Genomic DNA, 23,609 nt, shown 5'->3' with positions numbered 1-23,609 from the left:
CTAGAGCCCACCCTCAGTTTCTTGTCACGCAGCCCTCTCTACAACATGGCAGTTTGCTTCTTCAAGGCCAGCAGGTAGGCATTTCTCTTGCTTCAAATCTCTCAAGCCAGTCTATTAAGGAGCCTTAATTGGTGTAACACTATCACAGGAATGACTATCCCATTACTTTTGAATATAATATAACCTAATCAAGGAAGTGACTTTCCCATGATTTTCACAGGTCCTGTCCACACTCACTCCATTATCTCAGCATTTAGGGAATAACACAAAAGATATGGGCCTTGGAAGATGGATAGAATTCGGAGAGACAAAGAGGAAAGGGAAAAGAATTTCAAGCAAGGGAATGATGTAATGTTGTAGATGTACGTTGTGGGGCTGAGAGAAGGATGAAGTTGGCATATTAGAGCTACAAGCCAAGTGAAACAGGAGTTTTGTGCTAGAGATCATGGGAACCAGAATAATTGGAGAATAGAGTCAGAATAATTGGAAAATAGAGTCAATTTTTACCACTATACTGAGAAATGTGGGCTTCAACAGAAAAGCAGAAGGGAAATGGTATGTGGAATTTTAGTAGGGAGAATGACACAACAAAGGGTACATTTTAGGATAATAAGAAAAGCGAATAAAATTGAGAAATTATCGGTATAGCTAGACATAATCTGATTCAGATACAAGGTGGTAAACCTTCAGCTAACTGTGGGAGTAGAAAGGAAAGAAGAAATCTGAGACCACTAAAGGAAATTCCATGACATATTTGTCCCTTCTGTAGGTAGTCCTTCCCAAAACCCATTTCTTTGATTTTATAACCTTGCTTATATCCACTGTTAGCTTTATATCCTAAGAACCATTATCTGCTTATGCCATTGAGTTAGATAATTAGTGATAAAAATGCCTACCACTTATTGGGTGCTGTTTAATTTTCACAACAACCCCATGAGAAACAGAAGGGTAGAGAGGTGGAACAACTCACACAGCTAGTCAGTATCAAAGTTCTAAATAGAATTCAGGCCTTTCTCCCTGCTACGCACCATGATATACTGTCTCCATAAAGTATTAAGTTTGCTAAGTTTGTGTGTGCAGAGTAGTTTAGAAACTGGTTTTACTTATGATAGCTACAATTTAATGTTTGTTTGTCTCAAGGAGTCTAACCCATAGAATGCCAGGCAGAGGAGGATCAGAAGTATAAAGCTGTATCTACTTATTAAACTGAGATAGAAAATAGAGATAATTATCCTAATGATTTACATGTACAATGTCTTAATTATATTATAGAAGTTTATGAGATGATGTTCATAAGATACCTGACTCGTGGCAATCACTCACGAAATGTCAGTTCCCCTTTCGCTTTTTTCCCTCTTTTTATTCTCTTCTACTAGTTACTCCTCTTCTACATTAATAAATTCAAATATAGGGGTCAGCTAGTTTAATGTTGTTTTAAAGAAAACTACGTATTTGCGGAGAAGGGTGAAGCAGTAAGTCCACCAAATTCACATGCCCCTAAGAGGCTGTGGGAAAGGAACCGCAAGCAGATTGTACATTTTTTTAGGAAAAGGGGGGGGACTTACAAAGATGAGGTTTGGAGCAACGGAAAGCTTATGGCAAGAAAAGGAAGTGCATGGGCTCACCATCAGTAACCTTTCACGGTGACCTTGGAGTATGAAACACTCTGTGGTTTGATTTACCCAGATAATTACATTGGTTCTGCGTTTGGCGTACCAGAGGACAGAAAGTTGCGGTTGTGCTACAGATTGAACTGCCCTTTGGAAACTGATTTTTCTCCCTTCGTGAACTTCACAGCAGCAGTTCAGCCCCAGCCTCAGCTGAAGGAGACCCCTCTGCTCTCCTGCTGGCTAACAAGTACAGACTTAGCCTCGGGGCCACATAAATCCAGGCATGTATCAGTTCATCTCCAAACACCCAGCACGTCTGCTCCATCAATTAGAAAGCATCAGGCAAACGAGCCATTAGAAAGTTTAGCATGATTAGTAGCTACCATGAATTTTCATATCCACTTTTAACATCTCCATTATTTCAACTAAGACCTCTGGTTATTAGTTTTATTAAAAGAGTGGGGGTAGGGCCAGGGGGAACAGAGAAGAAAAAGACCCAAACTTGCTTCCCAGGCAGGTTAATACAAGCTCTTCCTCAACTCTCTTATTCTTGATTTAAGGAACATTCTCAGAGAGAGAGCAAAGGAGTTTGGGGTTGTATGGAAAATTTGACTCAAACCAAAAACCCAGCCAACACCACAAAATGGATTGGAGTCAAATCAGATAAATAGAAAAAGAAAAGAATACAAAATATTTTTGAATGACAGTATCAAAAAGGTTAAAAAGCGTAACAAGGACCTGATTCAAAACGAACAGACCACGGGTTAGCTGTAACCTAACAAGGTGTTTTCAAGTATTGATTCAGTGATGTTTCCTTCTCTGTGCCCATAGAAATTTAATTAAATGTTCACAAACATATACACTCTTCTTGGGTTTGGTTTCTGTAACTACCAAAAATAATGTTTGAGAAATCACCCAAACCTCTCAGTGTATTATTCATGTAACCTAGATATCTCATGAAAACAAAATGTACAAGACTCTAGTGCCAGTTAGCATGTGAAAATATCTGGCAACAGTCTGTTTTTACTTCTTTGATAAACTGTATTGTCTTTTTGTTATAATGGAAAAGGATTAGTAAGGCTTACCAAATAAACAGCAGTTTCCTTAGAGAAATTGACCGTTGTATTTTATAAAACCAAAAAATCAATGTTGAATAGAATATGGGGGTCTTTGACAGACTAATGGAGGGCAACCTTCAAGGTCTATAACCATGAAAAGATCTGGTTCAGATGAGGATTTGGGTTAGTGATACATTTTGATACTTTCTATTTTAAGCACCCCAAAATTTAGATGCTTATGCACAGATTATCCAATTTTTTCTGAAAATCTTTAGTCTGCAAAATTGTGTTCTACCAGGACTTTTTGCCTGTGTTTGGCCTGGAAATGATAATATTTATAATAATATATCTTGAAATGCAGAGGTGTGCCCAAAGGAAAAATAATAACAAAAAAAAAAGTGAACCAGACACTTTCAAACCTCAAAAAATGTTTGGTTTAGTGAGTGCTTTGAGTGAAGGCTCAGAGAGTAGGGGCAAGATACATTTTGAAAAGTCCAAACAAGTTTTTCTTATCCTTTGCCAAAACGAGGTTGGTATTTTTCAAACAAAATTTTTACTATATATTGAATAAGTAAAGAAAAGGGAAAGAGATAAAAGCAAGCACAGTTTAGAATTTAACTTTTGGCGGGGGGAGCTTAAAGCACTTAAGTAGAATCTAGATGTTTTCAAATACATGTCAGCTCTTGTACTGTCTGAGGTTACATCACCTGTTTGATTTAAGATCAAGACCTGAATTACCAGATAGTATTGCCCTTTGCAGCCAAGTCCACATTTGAATCAGCTTTTCTGTATCACTCTGAGTAACTCGCTTTCTTGACCACTAAAGTCTGGTCTGAGCTCCTGAAATCAACATCCTGATACATGAATCCGGAAAACCTGTAATTGATGCCAACACAGGGTTATCATTAGGTGATAAGTCTTCAACTTTCTTTTATTCCATCATTCATAATGAGGAAGTTCTTGCTTCCGAGATAATTAAAGGTTGGCAGATTTATAAGCAGGTTTGCTTTGCCACTTTTTTTCTTCATATGGTTTCTTTTCAGTTTCTCTTCCTTAATAACTAGCTTAACACCTTTATATAATAAAAAGGTCAGATGGGCTCCACACAAAGCACCCATAATAGCTGGCAGCCTATCCCCCTGCTATTAGCCATCATTTAGCTCAGCAGAAGTGTCAGAGCAAGTAGGAACAAAGAGAAAAAGGAGCATTTCTAGGGGCACATCAGTGAGAGAGCAGAGGAGGAAAGAGGGGCTGAAAGACAAGGCATGAGGGGAGACACACTGCCTGGAAACAGCGGCATGAATCCTTCTGAAGGAGGCAGCAGGCTTCCTTGCAATACCATAAGATTATCTTAAGAAATGAATGCTTTGGTAGGGGTACAGACATGCAATGACACAGGTCTAGACACATGTGAAGGACAGACCAGGACATGGCTTATCCATTTTCTCCCATTTTCAGGATCACAATCAATTCACTACAGCCAAGTAAAGCCTGTAATAGTCCAATTAATTTTTTAAGGAGACCAATATGAATGCAAAAAAACCTAGTTATTTGAAATGTATGGACATAGTCTAGTTACCTACAGATCTTTATTACATAATATTAGGTCAACCTGTAAGACATGGCTAATATTGACCATTTTTGACCTACCAAAAAGGCAATTTCATATGGTTCTAGCTATGTTTATAACTAGAATGGTGTAAAGATTTTCTTTGGACTTGAACATCAGTCTAATCTTGTGGATTTTTCAGATTCAGTGCATTTAAAAGCCAAACACGAAGTTATTTGTGTTTCTTCTTTTCCTAGAGTATGTCTATCTCTTGCCCATTTTTATGGATATCAAGTGTTTAATAGATATCTGGCCCTACAGGCCAAGTTGTGGGAAAACTTAACTCTCAGCTGAGTATGAAATCAAGGATGCAGTTTCTGGTTAAGCCCGTAAATTCCGCACAGGAAATACTCCTTGTTCTACGGCCATATCCTGTATATCTTGTCCCAATTCGCCAGCAAATGTTAGTCCTCTTTCAAAGAAAGACTTGAGGGGAAAAAAGTGTTCAGCTCTGAAAAAGCAATTACTAGTATCCTCTTGATGTCAGGAAAATTTTATTTATTTCCCAACATATTCTTACCAAGCAACAGAGAGAAGAGTGTGTCTCAGTCAGAAGACCTCACACAAGCTCTCCTGGCCTCGGCATCCTTAAGAGGGGTCAAGCCACATGAACATGAGCTCCCTTCTTGTTCTAAATTCTGCTTTTCACTCTTGTACTTATAATTGTTAATACTCATGAAATTCTTAGGGTGGCCTGATAAGTCAATCTAAGGCTTGCTATAATCTGCCTGAATTTGCCCCAAACCTTTAAAAAAACACAAATATGAACCAATGAACCTAAATTATAGCATACTGTACATTTGCTGTAGGAAACTTCCTATTATCACTACCTTTATATACATGATTTCTCGCCGAGTAAGTAGGAGACAAACCACTTAATAATTTCCAGGCCGGTGAACTTTTGCCCAACTTCAAAATAAAGTTGTTATTCTCCTTCCAGCAAAAGTTGAAGAAGTATCAAGCCCAGCGAGAATGAGTTGCCAGAAATAAAAAAGTCCATGTCATCAATATGCTAACAGTGTCAGATCAAATTGTTCCAAGTGGTTTATTTCCTACTGCGTGCATTCATACAAATTAATCTCAGTGAATACTAGAGTTTGGGTGGCCAAAGAGCTACCATAAAGATGCTTCTCTTCTGAGATTGCATGGAGACGTTTTTAAGAATAAAGGATTTCATAGTAACTTTAAGGTAACATTCTCAGGGAAAAAGAAATTCCAAATTTCTGTATTGCAAATTGCCAAGAACTGGGATCAAGTCCTGATGCCTCCACTGATATGCTCTGGAACTGAAAAACAAGTCAATTTCCCCCCTTCCTCAAGGTCTTGAAATTAATGTTTTATCTGGATCTCCTATGTCATAGTAATCAAGGTTTCCCAAGAATAAAATAGAATTATATGGCATCTTAGATTCCTTCCAAAGGTGGTATCACTGTTTCTTTCTCCTTAATTAGTTGATCATATTGCCAACTTTTCCCCAAGGCATTGTATTGATTCCAGCAAATTCTTATTTAGAAAGCTCACGTTACAATGATCCTGTACGCTTTATCTGGATTGGCAAATTTAAGCCCCCATCCACTAATTTATGTTTTATTAAAACTGATTCAGTTGAGGGAGCATATCTGAAAGCACTGCAAGGAAATTGCTTGAAGGCAAACTGCAAATTAAAGTCTATATCAAATCCCATTTATAAAAGTAAATGTGTGTACGTGGATAAGTGGGTCTGGACACAGTTGCGCAAAGGCAGGGAGGTAACCATGGTGTGAATTAGGAATGCCCTCTATGGCCAGCGTGCTGATCAGGGCAACTTTATTCTAGAAGGATGTATTCAGTGATGGGCCCGGAGAGGCTGGTGAAGGTGAGGCTCATGCCAACACAGAACTGATTGTGCCATTTCCTGTCTCAGTGACAGCCGATTATAATGAGGCAGAGGAGAGTGTGCCCCAGCCTCTGTGGGTCTGGAAGATGCATTTAAATTCGATAGAAGAGCCAGCACCTGCAAGATAAAAGAACCAGGGAATCCGCTAAAAAGGTGGGCAAGCATTCTTAAAAAGGAAAAAGGATGATTGTGGAAAGGGAAGAAAGGAGCATAAAGAGGGGGAAGGAGTGATACAAGGAAAATGCATGTGAGCAAAAATGAGAAGGGAAAGTGAAGTATTTATTAAGGAAAGAAGGTGATGATACAGGGAAAAGTAATTGAATGAAGAAAATGATTCTAGTTTCTAAGCCTGAAAATTGACGACAAATGGTCACTATGTAGAGAAATTCTAGAAACCCTCGACAGCTCAAATTAGCTATTTCACCTCATCATTTTTTTCATAATATCAAAAGAACAACACATTCTGACCTAATTACTGACATTTTAGTGAGTCCCTGGATTAGTAGGTAAGACCTTTTACCCTTGGAAGACATGAACGTTACCCTTGATGAGCAATAGAGCATCTTCTAGAAACTTCTACACCTGGGAGCTCAGAAACAAAGTGCATCACTGTCACTCTCCATCGTTTTGGTCTTGAATTCCAAGTTTTCTTTTGCCAAGAATGGTGGGACTTGCCCTATTTCAGGAATTGCCTTAAATCACAATGTTTCCTTAATTAGCAACCAAGTGCAATGACTGAGAGCTAGCACCTTGTGAACCACCACCCCAAGCAGTGTGACTTAAAAGCAAAAGGAAGTTCCACCTGCCAAAAGTATTCCTGAGTGGTTCTGCTATGATACTTAAAGGCACTGAGAGCAAGAAAATCTTGTTGAAATAAGGCAAGAGAAGGGGAAACACATAAAGCCAATATTGTTCATAATTTCATTAGAACAGATTAGTTTAGAATCTTCTGGAAGAAGACTCTGCAGGGGTAAGACCGGAGCTGCCTATGTTTAATTGGAGAGAGAAGAGAGGAAGGCTCACACATGGTTGCTACTAGACAGCTTGTGGGCGCAGAGAGAGGCAGAATGGGTGGTAGGTGGGCTGGGGCACTTGGAAGGAGATGCAGTGAGGGACCGAATGAAAGGCCATATTTGGTACGTGGTGAATGGAGTGAATGTGTGTGCGTGTGTGTGTGACATGCATGCGCATGTGTGCCCTCCCACCATGTGCGATGCAACCAAGAATCACATTTGCAGGCTGGGGAGAGAGGGAGACAGCATATGCCAGCCCAGACGAGGCTTCTCTCTGTGCTGAGGGCTTATAAGTCTCATCTTTTTACCAAACAGCAAAGAGGCCAGTTTCATCACAATGCCAGTCTGTACTCTGAATACTGCTGCTTAATCCAGGATCTTTGACAGCAAAAACCTAGAGGCATTGTCCATTATCATCTCTTTCGGAGGTTGTTTTAAATAAACAGAGGTGAACAGTAAGCCATTCTCTGTGAAACAGGGTCAGTGGTTTGCAGTAAAACTCATAAATGATCGACAGCCCTGATTGGATATTTATGATTGCTGTGCTTGGGTCTTTGCTACCACTTTTCTAGCCGTTTCATAGATTATCTCTGTGATATAATTATTCTCATTTTACAGAGGAAGAAATTAAGGGGGAAAAGTAACTTGCCCAGACTACTCAGAAAGTTACGGTCTTGAGTAGAAATCAGAGCTCCCCACGCAGAGCACTGAGTCCCACTTCTCACAGAGACTGTAGTGAATGCTGAAGAGCTTTTAATTTGACCCTGAACATCTTGATCTCACTCAAATTTCACAGAAACAAGGGTAATTATTAAGAGTTTATCTCTAGGTATGATTCTCCCATTTACTGACCCTGGAATGGTGAATTGAATCTTGCATATTGCCAAGGACCACCTGCCAGAGTTATCATTGTACTCGAGAAAATATGGAGAGAGGATGAGAAACACCAAAGGCTGATCGTTCAGACCCGGATGAATAGAGCTGTCCCTTCTCTCAAGGGTTTCCAAGAAGAGAAATTGCTTCAGGAGAAAACTCATGGGAACTAAGTCAGGAGCCTTGCCTTATCTATTCAGTGTAAAGAAGTAAAGATCCAGAATGTCTGGGTGGTTGCATTTACCTAATATTTAGAAATTTATCCCAATTGAATCCTAAATAATTTTTGGAATACACATCTCTAACGTGTCTAATTAATGGTTGAAATCTTTACAAATGGGTGTCGTCTTAGTTAGAGAGAAAGCCAGGCTTCCGTACAAACTGTGCTAGATTTTCTTGATAGATAAACTTCTGTACTTTAAAGAACTACTGTACCTTAAGTCATTTGATCCATTAAAGGAAGAGAGCAAGACACTTGAGTCCACGTAAGCTCATGGACTGTTTTGCAGCCTGCTATTGTATTTTAGTACAATGGATGGAACAATTTCCTCTCTTTCTATTAGGAGTGCAGAAAATCTGATTACAGGATGGAGAGAGGGAAGAAATAGGAAATCAAAAAGATTAATAGAGCTAAGGGAGCCAAAGGGTCAATGGTTGAAATATGCAGCAGGAGCTTAGCAATGAGAATTGGAGACATTAAGAGAACAGAAGTAGGTACACCTACTTTTAAGAGTAATGCAGAGGTTCTTCAAATATATCCAGGTCGAGAAAGATAAAACCTGCAAAATGATTACAGATTAAAGGAGACTAAAGACATGGGACACTAAGTGCTGTATACATGATGCTGGACTGGATTCTGTATGGTAGGCAAAAACACTGTAAAAATACTAACGGGACAATTAAAAATTGGAATATGGGTAGTAGATTAGATAAAAGTTTCATATTAATGTTAATTTTCCTGAACTTCATAACTGTATTATGATTATATAGGATATATTCTTCTTACACCCTGAAATAGTTAGGCTTAAAAAGGCATAATGCCTCCAACTTGCTTTCAAATAGTTTAGGAAATAAATAGGGATAGGTGCAAATCAATAAATAAAATTATTGTGTCTCTCTGTATGTATTTATTTTTTTCTCTGCATATAAACGTATATAAATACATACATACATGTAGAGAGAGGAAAGACACAGAGAGAATGATAAACCAAATAGGACAAAATATAAACAATCAGTGAATCTGGATAAGGGTCTATATGAGTTCCTTATACTATTTTTTGCAACTTTTATATAATTTTGAAATTATAACAAAGTAAAAGTTTAGAGAAACTTAACACAGAGTAGAGGAACTAACCAATTTCTTAAACACACAGCCTATTGTATGCTTAAACACTCCTGAATACCTTGACATCAAAGTTTTCATCCACCCGTTCGTTAACAGGATACATAGTGAAGAGAAACAGGAAAGCAAAGACTCTAGTGTATGCTCTCGAAGTTTCCTGTTGACTTTCAACAGCAATCGCGTGCCCTGTCATCACTTGAAGTTACCATTTCTATATCTTAAAAATCTTAAGATTCAAACAAAAATCCTTTGTTCCCAGTCTTAAGCAGCTTGAATCAAGGTATTGACAGCTGTTGAGAACCACAACACAAACGCCAAGGAGGAAGTAAGCCTAGCGCTCTCCAGATGGCTCTATGTACCCCCACCGCCAAAGAGCCAGGAGGGTCCACTGTTTTAGCCATCTATAGAAATTCTCATTCCTTAGTGGTACTGTAAGGCCTGATACTTTATGATTTCTCCTAGCAGTTTTGAGGGATTCTCCCAAGCCCTTAGGGACATATTGCTTAATTACCTTTCAGAAAGCGAGTAATAGTATTTTGTGATCATGGACAGATTACACACACAGGCACAGATACACATCGTCTCTGTGTTCTGAGACTGCATGACTCACCGTCTTCTATTCAGATAGGTAGCGTATTATGTTTGGCTGGGACACAAAACAAGTAGCTTAACGAGTTGCACGAGCATGTGGCCTTTGTCCATAGCCCAGAGGAGATCACCTGTTGGGCCCTCAGTGGAATTTTCACTCCCTGTCCAAGTCAAAAGCATAACTGAAAAAAGCTGTTGTTGGTCTCCAGGTGTTTCTTTTGAGTTGGCCAACTTCCGCCTTCTATTGTGTTTCCCAGGGATGGGAGGTTTGAAATTGAGTGGTAGTTGGTGAGATTCTTGCAAAGAGAGCTGAGTAGGAAATGACACCCAACCAGTCAGACTGGAGATCTCTTTCTGAGGACATGCAGCAACTCCCATTTCTCTTTTAAAAGAGTTGCTCCTTGGGCTTCCCTGGTGGCGTAGTGGTTGGGAGTCTGCCCGCCGATGCAGGTGACGCCGGTTCATGCCCCGGTCCGGGAAGATCCCACATGCCACGGAGCGGCTGGGCCCGTGAGCCATGGCCGCTGAGCCTGCGCGTCCGGAGCTTGTGCTCCGCAACGGGAGAGGCCGCAGCAGTGAGAGGCCCGCGTACAGCAAAAAAAAAAAAAAAAGAGTTGCTCCTTTTAAAGAAGGCTCATGTCCTCATGAGTTAGAGTCAGGCAGGATATAACTGATATGCCTACAACCTGCCCTGCCTTCCCACCCACTCCAGGCTAATCCGTACCTACGGGTGCCTTCCAAACTCTTTTACGATGTACATCTGGCAAGTCCTTACAGGTGAACTTCACTTCATTCCGTCTGCTCTCTTTATATCCCCTTAATACTTAAACGTAAGTGGATTTTCCTCACAAAACATATATTCTTAAAAAGTTGGGTGTAAATGTTATTTTCAAAACCTCGATATGTATTAGTCAGGTCTTGGTGTCAAACAATAAAAATACATTTTGACTTAGTTAAGCAAGAAAGGAAATTACTAGAAGTGTATATCATTTAGAGGCCACAGTCAATAGAAAGGCTGGACAACAAAAGTTTGGGGGGAAAAGGCCAGAACCAAGGAAGCTAGAACCATGGAAACCCATGAAGCAATCCAGGTGAAGAATCTGTGTAAAACATCTCCACAGACACCTCCACCACGGCTACAGCTGGACACCACTGCACTAGACAACAGCAACTATGGCCCCTGGGAATAATTTCTAAACTGTTTTTGGGTCTTTGCACCTCCCCTTCAAAATTCAGGGTCCCCATGGGGCATCCAGTGGCTGGGCCTCCGTCAGATGTTTCAACCCTCGAAATCTGCACCCTGACCAGAAGGGTCCAGATTCTGAGGAACAAAAACAAATGCCAACACATTAAAAAACTTCAAGAGAACCAACACTGAGAAATTCGATTTCTGATTCATTTGAAAATTGAAAAAAATCTTACTTTTAAACAATTGCCCCTTTGATTGAACTTTCTCATAAACTCATATTTTTGACACCCCAGATTTATTCACTCAGTTCCTCCCCCACCAATTTTTGTAATATCTTTTATTCCCTTTTAAGTTCACGTGAAAATAGGAAGAGTTTTTTGGTCTTGGCTTACTAAAATATTTGTGAACTTTCTTCTGTTTAGCATCATGTCAATGGGCTAAAGGGCAAGAATAAATGTATCTAATCAGGAACAAAGTTAATTGATCTCTTCCTTTGCATTTCCCTGGCACAGCATACAGGATTATCAGGTTTTCTACTGCATTTCCTCCTCAGTCTAGTAGAGGTGGAAGCTGAAACTGTGGGCTGGTCCTTCTCCTGTAATTAAAGGTTAAGTCTTTATGAATTAAAGGTTAATTAGAGTAGTCTTGAGGAGAAATGAAAAACTAATGTATTCCATTTGAACCATTACTGAATATCTCTTTTACATACACAGAGATGAGGTTTCAAAATACCTTAGTCAGTTTTTAGTGTTAGTTTTCAAGTTACTAAATGAAGGCAAAGATTTTAGGATATTTCCTTTCCAATTATCTGCCTTCCTTAGGGAGGCATCATACAACCCAGGTGCGTCTGCCCTGGGATCTGGAACATGTCTATAGAGGCAAAAAGAATGAACATATATTGAGTGCCTACAGCAGTCCAAGTTTTGTCATAGGTACTTCATGTGTATTATTGCATCTCATCCTTATAATTATGCAAAGAATTATGCTCTCTTCAGATGAGTACACTTAAGCTAAAAAATAACTGTTACCCAAAGTCACAGAGCAGTAAATAAGAAAGTCAGGATTCAAACACATACTCCCAGAAACCTTACTCTTTTCACTAACGCCATAATGCCTTGGAAATGTACTTTATGTAGTCAGGTGTTATACTGTATCTGGTCTCAGGCATTTTTTCTACAACTTGGAATTTCTATAAAATATAGCATTTTTTTCCTTTACTAAAATGGCTAGTGTGGCCATAGACCCTGACAGATTTGGAAGCCAGAACAATTGTCACAAATGCCTATTCAGGCCAATTGCTAAAGGATCATATTTCTTGCTTTCATTCACAAGGCATGTTGTTTTACTTCCCTGCGATATAGCCGGATATGCTATTCGGGCCCTGAAAAGAGAGAATTAGGTCATGCCTTCCAAATGCCACATCCTATTTGAAATTCAAGGTGGAGTGGGTAATGTTTTCACTTTTTTTTCTGATTAGAAAAATACACCCATGATAAAACTAATTTAGAAAAGATAACAAAATATAAGAGTAAATTAAGTTATCCATAATTGATGGGATGGTTTTGATTTGGTAGATATATCTAAATACAAGAAAATCATGACTTTAGTTCTACACAAACGTTTTCAGTACAGAATCAAACTCAGATTCTTCTGGGCTGTCTCTTCAAGCCCACCAAGGCAAGAGACTGGATGTGAGAGCTCATGAGAGCCCCATATCAGACACCTAATATTCACTTCACAACTATTTGATTAATTAATCTCATGTAATTTGATCCTGGCAAAAGAGGCAAGATGACAGTTTTCATGATGAAAGGCAGATATGAATCAAGCAGTGTTGGCAAGTAGTTATCCTTTCTGCAGCTGAAGAGGATGCCAGCGGAAGCCAGCCCATTCTCAAAAGTGTTGCCAGGCCTCCCCGGCATTTTTAAGAGATGTGTGACTGAGATGGATTCATTCATCCACTCAACAAAGCATTTATTGAGTGCCTAGTATATACCAGGGCCTGGCAAGTCTTCTGGGTGCTGGGGATTAAGCAGTGAGCAAGACTGACAGTCCCCTGCTGTCTTAAAAGAAAACAAACGAGAAATGTTCTTAAAAGACTAGCATCCTTGTATCTGAAATTCCCATGAATTTCAAAGCCTTTATGCCAGGGATAGAGGAACAAACTACCCACCATCATTTGCTGAAAGGTAGTGTCCAGTGAAATATTGTGTTGAGATAAGGAAGCAAATTCAAATCAGGGTGGTATTTAGGTAAAAAGAGGCTCCAGGCTGGATGGTGGTTTAAACCCCCGATGCAAGGTAATGGGCTGGTTGGTTGCTTTTCCACTCTCACCCACTTATGGACTTGGATCTAAAAGATGCCATATCCAACTGAAGAGGAATATCAGAAAGTGTGGTTATTTTTTCCAACAGTCTTGGAGAACACTGTCATTTTTCCTTGGAGATTTTCTTGATGTCTTTTATATGTGTGGGTGTCCTTAGGCATGTTTTAAGCTGATTTCTGGGTGTAGCAGGTTTCTCCCATCTTTGTCCAATGCAACACACCCAAATTACCACATAGAGTTCCTGGTTTCAAGATGTTGGATTTTTTTTTTTTAAGAAAGATTTTTTGGCCTTCCAATACTTCAAAGTTAAGGGACTCCATGCCTTTTAAAATATTTTCATGACTGCCCAACATAGACAAGTTACAAAACTTTAATATGGGAAAACAGCCTCACCAAGTCACTTGGGCGTATGTTCATAAATTATTTACCTCCCTACCTATTAAGTTTCTATTTATTTGTTTGTTTCAGAGATTGTCTGCATGTCTCTTGGACCCTCCTTCTGTTTCCTGTTTGTGATCAGAGGCTGCAGGGTGGGACTTAATGCTCAGGTATGAAGACACTTGGTGACTGAGAATGTTGAAAGATACTGTGAGTTTTTGTCTGGTGTGTACTTTCTCCAGCAGAGCTTTCTGGTTGCTAACAAGGGACGTGGAGAATTTTCTCTTTCATTGTCTGTTTCCTAGTTCCTCTCCCACACTTGCAGCATGACTGATTAGTCATTGTTCTTTGGGGGGAATTTGTACGAAAGGAGGATGAAAGAAATGCAACCTCCTCCTTGCAATATATAATCCACTAATTTGAGCAACAAAGAGAAAGAAAAAGATGCAACAAAATAACCTAATTTCCAATTACAACACTGCTATACTAGATCAGTGATCCTCAATGTTTTTGCATATGAAGACCATTTTTTAATTTAAAAATCAGTCATGAATACACACTCCCTTCCCCGATGCACAATTGTGGCTGTACTTTCAATGTGTGTTATTTAGGCAAATATATAATCAGATGCTACTACTAGGTATGAAGAAACATTTAAATGAATTTCTATTTTAACTAATCATAAAAACATCTATCTACATTTGAAAAATTACAACGCATATATGAGGAAGAGATTTTCAAGCCATAAGTATGTTTGGTACACCAATGGATTCATAGATTCCTGATAATAGCACTAGGGTTTTCATAGATTTGGATCAACCCATAAGTTGAAAAGTTTAGAACAAGGGAAGAAACACTATATGACACTTGATTTGGACAGAACGAAGGTAGACATCTGGGGACCTCAGGTTTGACTGTGTCTGTGCCAGGTAGCTATGTGAACTTGGGAATGTTACTTAATCTCTTTGGAGTGCATTTTCTTTATCTATAAAGTGGTGATGATAAGATAATGTTAATGTGTTTTTCAAATCAGATGAAAGCTATGAAGGTAAGGTGGCTTGATTACTAGAACCAAAGTTAGTTTTTCCCTTCCTGTTCCTCGCAACCCTGGCACTACAGCACATCGTAGCCAGTGTGTACTTGCCTCTAAGGCTAGAAGTGAGAGACATGTCCAAACAACTCAAGCCGTACGGGCAGTGACATTTATCCACCACTGACTGTGCTGAATTTACACTGATGACCTATTCATGAGAGCCTTGGTGTCTGTTTTCCAAACTACAAAGTCATTTCCTAAACAGAAGTTCTGCTAATCCCTGAAGTCTCCTGATATGACGTGCAATGCTGCTCTCTTAAGAACTGGCCTTTCTATTTATTGTAATTCTTACGAAGATTTGCAAAGAATACGAATTCACAACCGAAATGAACTAAGGAAGTACCACGTCTGTAGCTAAAATTTTAGCATTTCGAGTCTGTAAATAGCGCCCCTTGTGTAATCCATTATTCTCAGCAAGGATCCATGGGCTCAAGTCTATTTATTTTAACTGAGTTTTTCTCCTGTCATCTGGTAAGATTTAGCCATAACTGTAGCAGCTGCAGTCCAAATTACCATGCTGCTCGGAATAGGTTCAGCTTGCACTGCTCTATGATGACTGTGTCTTTTTTCTCATAGCGAGCTTAAGAGTGTGGGTCCCATGCTAAGCGTACATTCATATCTCAGGAAGAGTGAGCAAGGCAGTGTGGGGACAGGTAGCATCCCGCAGAGCATTGCCCCGTGTGCTGCGGCTACTCAGCCCTTAACCCCAAGGGCAGCCCAGACATCCAGATCAAAGGAGCTCAGAAAGAACAAAAGCACAACCCTAAGTCAATACAGGAAAATTGCCATGACTGTAGTGCTTAGTTCATTCTTCCAAGAAAACAACAACAAAAGAAGGAGAAAAGAGACGAAAAAAAAAAAAAAAAAACAACCCTAAGATCAGGCTCCGGCATCAGGAATAAGTCTGCCAAGGCAGAAGCATACCGACTGGGGAAGGAGGCTCGTTTTCCTAGATTAATCAGAGTGCCTTGAGTCTGCTTTTATTTCCAAATGTACTACTGCCAAGGTACAACATAAGCCACTTAATTCCTTCCCACAAACTAGAATTATTAGCTGCTATACAAGCTTAACAATTTTAATAAAACCCCAGGAAAACTGAAGTCCATTTAGGTGGAGGAGTTACACCAGGAGATAGGTAATCAGAGGCTGGGATTTTTAACCTCATTAAAAGCCTAATATAAATCCATCCCGGGGTGTGAATGAAAAGCAGTTACCCCAGTGGTTTTGTGTTGATACCTGTCCAATAATTTGGTTGACAAATCCATTTTGTGATGGACAGAAGGGCAAGGTATGTCCACCAACGCTAGAGCATTGATGATGGTCAAATGTCCTCTACAGAATGACCACAGATACAAAAGATCATTCCACTGTAGAAATCTCCTTTTCAGTCTGGTTTTGGGCAATAACAGGTCTAAAACCAAGCAAAAAAAGGTAGAAACATTTTATTTGAAGGCTTTTGATCCAAAATATCTCCCCACAGTGGCTAATATTCAGCACCCTTTCCCCACATCCATTAGTCACTCCCCAGAATTAAGTTTCTAGGAAGCACATGTTACAATGCCAATACGGTCACCTGGGAGGATGACACATGAGCACCTGTGATCACATCAGTTTACCAGGTTGCTTGGTGATAGTTCAAGGCTCTTAGCCTAAAGTAAGAGGAGTAGAGCCAGCAGGCTCTGCAAGAACAAGGCTATTTCCAAGGTGGAAAGCACTGCTCCCTGGGACAGGGATTCCTGTGGGGACTGCTCCAGGAGGAGCCCCTCCCACCCAAAGGAAGTGGGAGAGGTGGGGAACAGCATCTGGGCAGAGGCCACAGAGGGGGCAAAGAGGACTCCAGGCAGGCTCAGGAATGGGCTTCCCTGGAATGAGCATGCAACAATTGAGGCCACAGTTTTGTTCTAAGCTAGAACTCCTATGAGTCTTGAATTGCCACCTGACATGGTTTTCATCATGACATTAATAAGTTTGATTGGAAGCACCACCAACACAGACCCAAATAGTTCATTTAAAAATAACAATCTTAACCAAAAAGATAATAGGGCACAGATTAAATCTTCCTTTAATATGATGTTTTAGACCAAGAGAAATGTATTTATAATCACATAGTAAAGCTCCTCTGAATTTACCCGGTTCTAGTCATTTCTAAAGCTGCATTTTCTATATACTATGCATCTCTGTATACTAAGCACACTGGTAAAATTGAAGGATATAACTTGGAGAAAAAAGTGAGCGTCTTTATTTTAAACTGGAAAGCTGCACAATTTGTTTCTAGTTTCACATTTGTCTACCTCTCATTCAATGTTGTAGAGTAAAATTAAATTAGGAAAATTTACTGTGTTTGCCGGAGATTTTTTTCTATCTGTATTTAATCTGTTTTCACAGCTATTTACATTTCCTACCCCACTGGTGTAAATGTGTTTCTTTTTATACAATTTCGAAATAGAGAAAAATCGAAAGAGGGAGTTGAAGTTCATTTTCACAATTTCTACGTGAACAAATCCATCAGTATTAGATGAGATGCCTTTCTTGGCTAGCAAGTGTGCTCTGCGTCAGAGCTGCGTTGTCTTCTGTTCTGAATGGACTGTGTGGTCTCCGTCAGCTCCTCTTCCTGTGAGAGATTACAGGCCTTGTGTGTCTTGAGCGAAAAGCAAACATCTACAATGACGTCTAATTGTGAATTCCTAGTCTTACTAGGGTAGAGAAAGGGTATGTGGAGAAGACAGATTCTTGAGGGTTTTCTCTATACATGTTAATTGGAAGAAAGGGAAGTTGGGATGAGAGAAAAGAGGGAACTTGAAGGAGCTAAGGCCGCTGCTGACACCTCATGCTCAGAATTTCCGGGCTAGGCCCTGCACAGGTGTGACACAATAAGGTTTAAAAATAAGGTGCAGTAAAGCTCATTGCTCAGTCCTTCTACCTGGCCAGCCCTCGCCCAAGGCTCCTGATACAAAAGTATCCTTAGAGCTAAAATCATCCCATTTTCTGGTAACCTGAAAAATGAACCAATTTCACTACCCAACAGAGCATTCAATTGTTATAGGCCTTTCTATTAATTTGCATAAAACAGTACAAGGGGAGGTTCTACTATCCAAACCTTTCCCTGAATTCATTAGTCATGTTATTTATTTATTTTTTTTCTTGATACGTGGGCCTCTCACTGTGTGTTCTCTCCCGTTGCGGAGCACAGGCTCCGGACACGCACACTCAGCGGCCATGGCTCACAGGCCTAGCCGCTCTGTGGCATGTGGGATCTTCCCGGACCGGGGCACGAACCCGTGTCCCCTGCATCGGCAGGAGAACTCTCAACCACTGCGCCACCAGGGAAGCCCCAGTCATGTTATTTTTAAAGGACTCTATTCTTTAAAAAGATCAGTGCCTTTTGATTGCATCAGAAAATAGGAAAGGTGCAAAACGTTACAGAACAATGAGATTATTTCCAGTGGCTCTAAGAAAAGAGTTAGTTCTTCAAAAGCCAACTGAAGTCTTTAGTGTGGGGTGTAGAAGAGCCATCTGATCCAAACTCCCACTCAATAGAGTGAAAGACTCTTCTGCACGACGTCCCCAACAGATGGCTAGTCTCCACTTTAATATTTTCAGTGTACAGAATATACAACGCTTATGTTTGAAGAATGGCTCCTTTCTGGTTTTCAACATATATCGTCTCCCTCTCTGTATTTTCATTCATCTGAGAGCTTCACGTTCCTACTCAAAACACTGATAACCCACTAGTGGCTTCAGGATATATCCAAATGGATGAGCATGGCACTCTCAGAGCCTTGCCATCTACATCTCATTTTTTCACTCAAATCTTATGTTTCCCTACTTCAAATATTTATTCAACAAATATATTGAACCTCTATATATGTTGGGCACTGTAGTAAATGCTGCCACCACAAGGAGGAAAAAACACAGTCTCTTGAACTGTAAGAACCTCATAGGAGCTCTTTCCAAGCGTCCTGAGTGCTGGCAACACTGACCTGTTAACTGTTTCTCAAAGACGTCATCTATTCTCACAGTGCTGTAGACTGTTCTCCTTTCCTGCAATGCCCTTTCCTCTTTACCACTGCCAAAAGATATTCTACTTCTCAACATTACCTCCTATGGGAATCCTTCTCCAACATCAAGGTCAGAATGGAGGACTCCCTTACCTGTACTCCCATAGCACTTAGCTTCTAGAAGGTAAGAACCAGAACTGTATCCCTCTGTTCACTAATATATCTCCTTTCCTAGCACAGGGCCTGGTGCCAAGTCAACGCTACACAATCATTTGCTGAATGATTGATTGTGATGAAGGAATGAGTAAACACATTTCCATGGTGGTACTTGCCGGAGTCTAATTTGTGTTACCATAGAATATGTGTGTATCTTCCCCAGCAGAACGGAAGCTCCTTGTCCACAGGGACAGGCTCTACTCCTTTGTATCCTTCATCCCTCGCACAATGCCTAATGCGTGATGAGTACCCAGGTGATGGATTTGAACTAATTCATTCAGTAAATATTACCCAATGACTAATACACATGCAAGACACTGTTAGGTGCACATGTGTCTTCTACAACACTTTTAGGACTTACTCTAAAAGAGTTTATAATCTATTAGGAAGAAAAAGACACTCACAAGTATAATAATTAATATGCCAAACTGGCTTTTATTATCTTGCACGTTAATTTTCTGATGAGTCATTAGAAGAGCAACTAAACGACTTAGATTTTATAAAATTCCAAGTTAAAGCAACTTTTCTTTCAATAACAAGAGCTGATCTTTTCTTGACTGATTGTACTCGCTATGTGCCCGGCCCAGTTCTCAGCACTCTACATATCTTCTTGTACACCCTTTACGCCTTTGTAGTACGTGCCGTTATCAGTCTCACAGAGGCAAAGAGAAATTCGGTAACTTTCCCGAGGTCACACGCGTATTAGTTGCAGAAGCTAGGTTTGAACTCAGCCCATACACTTAACCATGTAGGCTGTCTTTTTGGCAAAAGAAACACACCTCACTTTAGGTAACAGCCTCCTGATATTTAAAGCAGAAGCCACTGCTTTGGAGATTTGGAGCTATGTCTAGTTGCTAATTTTTCCAACTGTATTAGGACACTTAACATTAATATCTTCTGTATGAATAGCCTTGAGGATACTGGAACAGATTCTTAGAAAAGGGGACATCTAAATATACCAATGGAGGAAATCTAGCTAACATAAGCAAAGACAGAAATTTATTAGAAGGATAATGAATAACTCTGAGAATTAAAAGGGAAGCTGAAAAACCAGATCTCTGAATCAACAGGAACCAGGATAGCTCTTTGGCTCCGGGGAGCGGACACTAAAGGTGTTTTTCTGTTGGCCAGAGAATCAACACATTTTGTTTGATTATGTCAGCGAGGCTGAATCCAGTGGGGGTGGGGCTGTTCTCTGAACCACAGTGTGTGTTCTATTACCAGGGAAAAAAAAAAGATGACGTAGGGCAGGGATGCAACAGATGCCCATTCCAGTAAATGTAGACACATGAGCCTAAAGCTGTAAGAGTTATCAAATTTGTAGAATAAACTTGCTTAGAAACTCCTAGAATCCTGATTGTAATGTCCACAGATTAACACATGATAGATCCACAGTAGGATGCTGGCCCTGTACTAGTTGAAGGAGGATCCGATAGTGTGTCTAGTTACTAGCAACCCTACCACGTGTCACTTCACTTAATCGTCCCACCATGGCTGCCTGGCTGAGGGATCTTCTGTGGACCGTCCATTCCATCCTCTGAAGGCAGGATGGCTGCCAAAAGAAGGAAAGACAGTGAGGAAGGTTCTGTAAACTCACACAAAGCTATTGTGTTCTTGTCACCCTCCCACCCACCCTTCTTGTTAAAGTACTATCACCAACCCCTCCACTTTATGCATCACCTTTCCGTCTTTCTCCCCCAGATTATTTTCCCTTCTGATCCAGAAATGATCATGCATGTGACAGCTAAATGACTTAATTCTTTTGCATATACAAAATTCTAAATTTAAGCTCTTCAAAAACCCTTTCAAGCAAACCAGGTTGGGGGAGAGTAGACGAAAAAGGATGGGCTCTAAGACCGGAGGGATCAGGGCAGCAGGGTCTTCACTGGCAGTGCTGGAGCTGGAGCAGGGCAGCTGACGGGAGGACAAAACTCCCTCAGATGAGCAGCCCAATTCATAATGTGGCTCACAGACGAGTTTTAATACCAAGGCTGAGCCATCTGGTAACTTCCTGTGTTAGCTAATTATTCATGTTTTCGCTAATTTAAAAGCTTGGTACTAAGTTTTTAAAATTATTGTTTAAATTTTTTTGCCACCCTCCCTCTATATTTTGGTTTCTTGGGGTAAATCCCTGCCCCAGTTACTTTTCTGGGGGAAGCCTGGCTTGCCTACTATTCTTAGCAGAAAAGTCTCTAAGTAAACCTCAAAAATGCTTCCTAGCACTCTGATTCTCTAAGTTTTTCATCAAAATACACTACTATAAACAGCAGAGTTAATTAAGTGTATACCCCAGGGGTCTTGCGTTGCAATCCAAAGCAGCTCTCACTAGCAATTTTGTACTATATTTCAAAACTTCACACCAAACTTGCTTTCCCCCTCATTATTTTGGTGGCTTATTGGAATATTCTAAAAAGTGGTTCAATTATCATTGAGTAAACTTGAATCTCCAGGAAGAGATATCAAATGCCCTATGAATTTTACACCCTTCAGAACACTGCCACATGGCAAAAGCAGACTAAGGGAAATGAGTTTAGGAATTCAGGGAATAACAGAAGAAAGAGGCCCTGGTCAGGTGATGACGGTGGAAACAAAAATCAGATAAGTGAATCCCTGAAGAAATAAGGAAGGTAGTCTAGAGGAAGCAGCCTAGAATCTAAAACATCACTAGGAGATTATATCAATCTGAGGCCTTGGCCCCTAAGGTGTAGTCAGCCTTGCCCTTCACTCCATACACCTTGACTTTCATCTGTTCTCAGCCCCAGGCCCTGAGCGCCACCACCTCAGGCCACTCTTTTCCCAGCCCAGAGAAAAAGGAGATAAAGAGAATATGTGATCCAGATTCTCCAAACTGTAACTGAATTCTTTGGAGAAGCACGACTTTCCAGAGCTTGACTCATCTTGATTCAAATCCCAGCTCTCCCCTTCAAAAGCTGTGTCATTTGGGCCAAAATTACTTCAATTTCCTCTGTGATAAAGGTATAATATTTATCTCATTAGGACTCTTCTAAAGATTAATAGAAGTTAAGCACACATTTGTTTTAAAATGATAAATGACTTAAAAGTATATGAAAGGTATTGTACAAAGATATGCAAAGAAAACGAAGCTTCTTTATTTCCTCTGCCTAGTCTAATACCCCAGATGAGTTCCCACCCTGCTGGGGGTGGGGTGGAATGAAGAAAAAGGACTAGAACACATGTTCAAGGGACAGTAACTTTGTGCCTTCTAGGGGTCTTGCTTGGATCTGTGTCCAGATCCTGGCCTCCACAGCTCTCCATTGCAGAACTTCTAGGCACGTCCCTGGAAGTGGACATTGGATGGAGCCTGCCGAGCCTGAGGTCTGAACTCTCAGCTCAGCTGGTCCTGCGGGAGGACCAGTGATGGCTGCCTTCCCTTGCGGCAGGTTACTCAGCATGGTTGTCTCCTTGCCGGCGCTCAAAATGACAAGTGGCATGAAACAGCCTCCCTTCCTCTGGGTTTGCCTTCAATTCATCTAAATGCCCCCGGGCTTTAACATCCTAGTCTAACAGCTTGCCTCCCTCCTGTCTGTCTCTCCTGCCCTGCATCCAGCCCTACCTGCAGCAGGATGGTGTCTCCTGTGGTACTCTGAGTTCGCTCCAGCCCTGGCTTATAGTACCTTCAGGGTCTCACTCTTTGTAGACGTGTGGCTATGTAATGAGTGGTTCAGAAATTTAAAAACGCTTCTTCTCAGGATAAATTCTAAATTTCAAGACTATAGTCTCAAAAATTCTATTCCAGTTGTCAAAAGCTGAATACAGACTCTTTGCATTGCTGCGGCAACAATCTTAACCTCCCTGATACAAATGGATACCTCTGGCAAATCGGAGAGAAATAGAAATGAGAAAAGCACGCTGATAGACTTAAAAATATATCTTATCCTCATGACACTATTTCTTTTTCCATCAAGGCAGTGTTTTTGTTGGTTAGGAGTTTCATAGCGCTATACTATCAATACCATACTTTGTGCGATGGGAGTTAAATAGGGTTTTATGGGCTGGCCTCGGGGTGTAACCATCATAAATAACATTATTTCTATGGGAAAATTTCTTGAAAGTCTCTAATAACTGACTTTCAAATGAATTTTTGGAATGTATCTGGTTTGTAAGTTGAGAATGGACAATATTCCATTTTAATACCAAAAACTTCCCCAAGTTACAAAAAGTGAAACCTAAGGAGGATGATGATCTTGGACTAGAAAAATTAATATTTCTAGTTTCTCTGTTTTTATAACTCACTTCCTTAGCTTTTTAGCACAAATATAATAGATCAGAGAGGCCAAATTTGAACTATAAACTCAAGGCTGTGGTGAATTAAATGTATTTGCTTTGTTCTGCAGATGTTAAACACAATTCCCACAAAATTTGAAAGGTGGAGTTAATTCTGACTTAGACGAATCTAATGAGCATCTGTTTTGATTTTTC

This window comes from Orcinus orca, chromosome 11, assembly GCF_937001465.1.
Source record: "Orcinus orca chromosome 11, mOrcOrc1.1, whole genome shotgun sequence".
Classification (NCBI taxonomy): domain Eukaryota; kingdom Metazoa; phylum Chordata; class Mammalia; order Artiodactyla; family Delphinidae; genus Orcinus; species Orcinus orca.
This window is presented reverse-complemented; position numbering follows the sequence as displayed.